Below are 7,597 nucleotides of genomic sequence, written 5' to 3'. Positions count from 1 at the left end.
TGAGGTCTCCTCTAAGGATTCCAGGCCTAGGGCCAGAGCTATGCTTCATTCAAATCTCCAGAGTACCAAGCAGAGCTGTAAATCTAAGTATATTTAAAAACTGACAAATAGTTTTTGATTAATTAATATCGGGAAAGATGTTCGGACAAATTGCCTTGGAAGGAGAGCAGTATGCCTTCTGGAGAGGAGGAACCAGAAGTAAAAAAGCACAGAGAAAAAAAAAAAAATCCCAGCATTTTAATGAAATAATAAGACCAGCTTTACTAGAATCAAAAACTGTATAAGGGGCTCGCAGTAATACACATGAACGTAATTTAACCATGAAACATAAAATTGCCAGTAACATTTTCTTTCTCTCGTTCAAGGGCAGGCAAAACACCACTTGTTTTGATTTGTTTTAGCTTTTGCTTTTCTGTATATTTACACATTTGTCAATCTACCTCATCTAAATTATTATTTTATGATGTTTATTTGTATAAATTAAAAACATTTTACTACACACTTTTTTGGTACTTTTTACTCAAACGATAGTTATAGGAAAAGTAATCTATATTTTTCTAATTCATCTCTGCTGCAATTATTGGCAGAGATTAGAACCATTTCAAATGTAAAATATATGTAACTTTTTTCCTTTAAAATATGAAACTCCTTCTCAGACTTAATATATACAAACGTTGACTCCAGTGCTCCAGTATTTTCAAACCTAAATAACACTTTCTAGTCTATGTTAAAAAAATAGCTGCACACTTTCTGTAAAAGAAATTCTACACCGGGGAAATATAGAAAGGAAAATCTCTGGTGAGTAGCAAGGGGCGGGAATAACGGAATGGTGATACGTCTCTGAATTAGAAGTTATAATAAACCAGCTGCCCGATCTGGTACAGGGCTTTTCATACTAAGGCTGGGTAGTGGAAAATGTTAAGGAGAAATTTTCCATTCATCTCGCATACTTCACTGCTCAGAAATATGAACCACCTGTAACAGGAGCCCCGGGGGATTAACAAAAGTCGTGCAGATTACCCATTAATGGCTCAGACCCCCTTCTGTTTGAAATTTAGCCCTTTTTTTCCCCCTCTGAACATTTCATGATCTCCTCCACTAATTATTTGGAATTCGTTTGTAATAAATGCCTTATGTTTCCCCTACTGAGGCATGCTTGTTCACTAACATTTCACTTTTTCTGTGTGATATGAGCACCACAATAGAATTCCAAATGAAGAAAAGATAAACTTTTGGTTGAGTCGTATTTGTTTTAGAAAAGGACAGGAAATAAAAGTGTTTATTTGGGCTGGGATGAGCGGTCTGGCCATTGCATTTTCTCGAGTGATTCTTTCATTTTCTACTTCACCACAGACAAAAAATACATTTTTTAATTCCTGGGGAGAATCTAACTTGTCATTGGACTGAGTGAACAAGGCTTAAACGATTATTTTAAAGATGGTGTTCTATTGTTTATTTAGTTAACATCACATATATTTGTATCCAGGACTCCAGTAAATTTTTTGAGCATCAGCCTTTGGGCTACAGCATGATGCCAGATGATATTTTTAGAGACCTGCACCACAGGAGTCTTTCTAAGAAATACCTAGTCTCTGTATCTGTATGCCTGTATGTCTAAGTGCATATAGTTTCTTTTCTTTTAGAGCAGTAAATAATTTTATAAGATACATATCAGTTCCTACTAATAAAAAAGCTGATAGATCATTTTTGTCATTGCTGTATCAATTTCTAGACCAGTGATTCTCAATAGAGGGCAATTTATCACTCTCCCCACCCCACTATCAGACACCTGGCAATAACTGACACATTTTTGTTTGTCATACACAGGAGAGGGATGTGTTACTGGTATTTAGTGAGTAAAGGTCAGCGAAGGCGATAAACATCCTATAATGCACAGGACAGTCTCCACAACAAAGAATTATCCTACCCAAATGGCAATAGTGCTAAGATTGAGAATGTTTACCTGGACAAAGTGATTGATTATCTCTGAGCTTCACTTTTGTCACCTTTGAAAAGGAAACTATTAAAAAAATTCCTTGTAACCTCTTCATGCTAAATAAATGTGGCTCTTTTTCTTTTCCTATGTTAGGAGTCATAGACTATACTAATTACATTAGAGATTCCTTTACATCTTTGAAGAATGAAACTTCTGGACCTGAGACACAGACCATCTCACACATATATTCGATGATGCTTTCAGAACAGGCTGTTGCAAAACAGTTTAGCCCTATCTGGATGCAGGAGAGGTTTTTTAAATGGCATTGAGGAAGCACTATCAATGGATTTTGCAGTTGGCACCCATCAAATCCTGGCTCAGGTATCTGAGAGGTGAGGGATTGAAAGGATTACCATTGCATTTACTGAAGTGGCCAAGAATTAAAATAGTAATAGCACAGGGAGAGTGGCAGTGGATCAGGAGCTAGAAACTACTGAGAAATGCAATGACTGACTGATCTAGGCATTAGTAGATGACAGCAGTAATGTGGGGCAGTGAGTATTATAATCATAACTGTGTACGTTCTAATCATTATAACAATGTTTTATAATCGCTTGTTTATTTCAAAGGGCATGTAGATTTTTGTTGTGTATTGCCCCTAATTATTTACCTTTTTTTTTTTTTTTTTTTTTTTTTTTGAGACAGAGTCTTGCTCTGTTTGTTGCCTGGCTTAGAGTGCCATGGCATTAGCCTAGCTCACAGCAAACTCAAACTCCTGGGCTCAAGCCATCCTCCTGCCCCAGCCTCCCGAGTAGGTGGGACTACAGGTGCACACCACCACGCCCGGCTCATTTTTTCTATTTTTAGTACAGATGAGGTCTGGCTCTTGTTCAGGCTGGTCTCGATTTCCTGACCTCAAGCGATCTTCCGGCCTCAGCCTTCCACAGTGCTAGGATTACAGGCAAGAGCCACCACGCCCAGCCCCTAATTATTTACTATGATGAATAAAGCAAAGTCTTCTATTTTATCAGTAGTTCATCTTCCTTTACCCCAGTAAGGGGAAAGGGAAGTAAGCTTCTTTTTTCAGTTCTATTATTCACTGAAGTATTATAACAAGATACTTTCTTGTCTGAGTCCCAGATGAACCACTCAGTTTCTATATCCATGAAAATACTCCTTGCTCAAAAATCTTCATTCATTGATATTTATAGACTTCCTCCAGCTTTCCTTTTGTCCCTAAAACAAGTCAAGTTTTTTCTTCCATTAGGACCTTTTCACTCACTGGTCCTCCAACTGCAATAGTCTTCCCGAGAAGGTTAATCTAATTGGTTTCCTTTTGCCATTCAGGCACAAGCTGAAATGACACCTCCCCAGAGAGTCTTCCCCGACTCTTAAGAAGGAAGATTCCCTCTCAGCCATTCTGTTTTGTTCACTTTACATTTAGTTATTAATAATTATTTTTAACATTCCTATTCTCTCCCTCACTGGAATATGAGAGGGCTTGGCTTAATCACAGCAGTGTTTTCATCACTAAAATATTGCCTGCTAGATAGTAGGCACTTGATACTTATTTGCTGAATAAATATATAAAGGAAGGAAGGAAGAAACATAGGAAGGAAAGTAAGAAGGAAGTAAAGAAGAAAGGGAGGGGTTGGTTCTGAAAATCTTCTATGTTCCAGAGACTGTCAGAGGTCCTGGAAAGTGCAACATGAGTAAAACAAGCTGGGTATTTGTCATCTCACACTAGATCGTGAACACTTTGAGAATGGAAATTAAGTATAAGTACTGTAATAGAGCTACAGAAAAGGACTTTGGGAACATCAAAGACACTGCATACATGCTGGGAGGGGATCAGAGAAATCTTCATAGAGGAGGTGACAGTTGAATTGGACCTTGGGGTATTCATGTAATTTTTTCAGAAGGGAAGGACATTCCAGAAAAAATAGCCTGAGCAATTGTTAAAGGCAAACATACAATATATGGCATATTTTGAACAATTAAACATATGTTTGGAAAACAGTATTCACTTTTTCCACTAAGATTTTTCTAATGAAAGTAAAATTGTTATTTTATCAAATAAATTCTTAGATACAAATAATATGTTGAATAACATGTGGAAGTTTAATGAATACTTTTGCTATATTTATATCTAAGGTTTATGTATATTTACATATATTTAAGTGTTTTAGGTGTACAATTAAAAACAAATTTTCCCTTAATTTCTGGAGTTAGAGAACATGATTTTGCTAATTTTTAAAAATTAGTACAATATAAAATCACTTGAGAGCTATTGTCACTGATATTAATGCCTGTTGAGTTATTATACAACCTCAGCTTTATAAGTCAATTTGCAGAGTTTCTTGAAGAAAGATCTTAAATGCTGGCTTAAGAGAAATAAAGCAACATCCTCTATTCCGTTTGCCTGCATTCCACTCCTACTCATCACGGCAACTTGCACTTATTTTCTCTAATTTGTGTGCCAGAAATGATACATCCTGAAACTGAAAAATGTTGTCAGGATGTGTAAAAGTACATTCTTCCTCAATATAGTTTTATTTTCATTCGTACTCCTGAGTCATTGATATAAAATTTGCTCTTCTTTTTTTTTTAATTCCACCCTATCTATTTCCTCCCTTTCTTTCTAATCTGAGTTACTACATAGTAGGGTCTAAGTAAAATGCTTGACTTTATTTATAAGAAATACTTCTTATTCTAGTTTATTTAATAAAAATGTCAGACAATTATTTCATTGATGTAACCAGTATTTCTCAAAAGTCTACTGTGAGCTAGGTTTGGAGGATCTAGCACTGAAAAAGAGAGTAGAATTCTCTGCCCTCATGGGGCTTACATTCAAGAGGGCAAAAATGTATTTATAAAAAAAGATATCAATAAATATAATAATTTTAATCAAATATGCAAGATGTGAATAAAATAACACAGACCAAAGTAAAAAGAACAACTGGGAAGAGAGAGTTTGATAGGGAGATGACAGAAGTCTTCTCTGAAGAGGGGGATAATTCAGCTGAGACCTTAATGTAAGACAGAACCAGCTGCACAAATATATGCTACAATCACCTTCTAGGAAGAAGTAAACTTGGTTATATCTAAGGAATATCAAGAAAACCCAGTGTGGCTACAACAGTAGGAGAAAGAGAAAGCAAGACAGGAGATGAGTTTCAGGATAAACACAGGACAAATTTCTTTAGAAACATATCGTTCATAAAAATGTGATTAAAATGTATGCTAGTCAATAGGAGTCCATTGGAGGGTGTTTAAGTGGAGAAATTGAATAACCCTATTCAGGATTTTAAAAGATTATTTTGTTTTTTTTCCATAGAGAGTTGAGTATAAGGGAGCAATAATGAAAACAGAGAGAACAGATAGGATGTTATTACAAGGTCCAGGGAAGAGATGATAGTCCCTAGGACTAGAATATTATCATGGAGATGGAATGAGAGATTGGATTTGGAGGTGGAGCTGGCAGGACTAGCTATGGATTATATGTGGGGAATGAGTAAAGAGGAGAGTCAAAGATAGACTTGGCATTTATTAGCTGGACCTTACATTGGAATCTTGGTCCTGACACTCTTTAGCTGTGAAATCTCTGACAAATATTTTACAACTCTGAGGTTATGTTTTGACATCTTTAAAATAAGGATAATAAGGGCTAGAACTGATAGTATTCAAAAAGGTAAATTTTGTGCCATGTCTAGTAGAGTGCCTGAAACTCGATAGATATTTAATAAATTCAAAAAATTACAATTTATTCCTTAGTGCATTGTGACATCTGAAAGACATTTAATAAAATCTCTCTTGTTATTTGGTGAAAGAATGAAAAATTCCTGAATCTGGTGATAATAATTATGTGTAGTCATATCTGTTTGTACCAAACAAGCATTGATGACTGGACTTCTGCCATCTGGAAGGATGTTCCTCTCCTGTCATGCCCATACCTCTACCCTTGGCCAGACAAGTGTTCAACGTTTGGTTAACACTTGGATGAAGACAAAGAAGACAGGACTACTGAAGTTTTTAGAAGACATAAAACTGGAAGAGAGAGCTAAGAAGAGAGATGTTGGAATCAGGACTCAAAATATTCTCAACAGGATGACAACATGGGCCAGAAATAATAAGGAGAAATTTAAGAGCTAGAAACATGAAGTTCTACATTTTTGTTAAAGAAAAAATATCCTCACACATACAGGATTAACAGCAATTCATGTGAAAGGGTTTGGCAGTTAGAGTTGACTGCAAGGTCAGAATGAACTTGCAGCATGACTTAGCTGCTAAAATAGTAAAGACAATTTTAGGTTGCATTAATAGCAGTCGAGTGTCAAGGACAAGGAAAGGGTGGTTCTGTTGTGCTCTGCTCTGATCAAAGCCACCTGGAGCGTGTCCATTTTTGAGGCCATGATTTATTCTTTTATTATTGAATAGCTGCAGTATGTCACGTAAGATTGAAATTGTAGGAATACGAAATTATATCAAGCAGAGACCCTACTCCGAAAAGTTTACAGCAGAGTGAGGGGAAATTGACATATACATACATAGCATACAAGGGAGAAAGAGATAAGTACCTCAAGAAAGATAACAATAAAAATAGTGTAGATGTTTTAGATAGATATTTGTCACTAACAATTGTAGAAATTAAAGAAGTTGGACGTCGTTCTATAGGTAATGGGGTAGCCACTGAAATGTTTGAATTGGGAAATGATGCAATCAAAGCTATGTTTCAAGAAAGGAAGAAGAGAGAGACACATACCCAGTAATTTACAGATTAATTTATATGATCCTCAAAGGAACTGCCTTGTGGGATTTAGCCAATTGAGGAAGAACAGGAAAAATTGATGAATTGCAAGAAGACAGATTTTGATTCATTATAATGAAGAATTTTCTACCTTTCATGTTGTCCCAAGGTGAAAGAACCATTGGTAAACAACCCATCAACCTATTCTATTCACTGCAAGAGTTCAAGCAAAGACTAGATGGCCACATCTCAATCCCTGCATGAACTGACATAGTGGTTGGTGTCAGGATTTCTTTACAGATCTACAGATCTTAAAGGTATACGTTTTCATGGCATATCAATATGCCGATTAGTTAATATGGTGAACAAAACAATCATTTCTTTATTTTGTCAGCTTCATATTTGTTCTTTCTATTGTCTATAAAATGTACTATATACTTTTATACTTTATTATTATTTTATTACAAGATTATATTAAGGAGTTTTCTAACTGCTTTTGTCACATTGTTGTATTTTAAATTTTAAAAAATATTCATTATACATTTTGAGAAATTTGATCAAATAACATTAATTTTGTTTTTAGTCCCAATAAAAGATATTATCAAATTTAAATTTGAGCTTCAGGATCTTCGTTTTAAAATACAAGGACCATGAGATAAAATTAACCACAACTATATACGGTTTGGGTTTATTAGTATAATTAATACAGCCAACAGGGAAAATCTGGATCCTATGTTCCCTCTATGTTAAACAGACACATATACTAGAAGTATAAAAAAGGTGACTTAGCTTTCTAATTAATCATTTTAATTTCCAGGAGTAATATGTGGAATATATTCATAACTCGTATCACAAATTAGTATTCTGATTTAAGATTTTTAACAAAACAATGTTTTTCCAAATTTTTGTTAGCT

The sequence above is a fragment of the Propithecus coquereli genome, unplaced genomic scaffold (assembly GCF_000956105.1).
Source record: "Propithecus coquereli isolate 6110/MARCELLA unplaced genomic scaffold, Pcoq_1.0 Scaffold200, whole genome shotgun sequence".
NCBI classification, from domain to species: domain Eukaryota; kingdom Metazoa; phylum Chordata; class Mammalia; order Primates; family Indriidae; genus Propithecus; species Propithecus coquereli.
The sequence above is the reverse complement of the archived record's forward strand: the minus strand, read 5'-3'. Positions refer to the sequence as shown.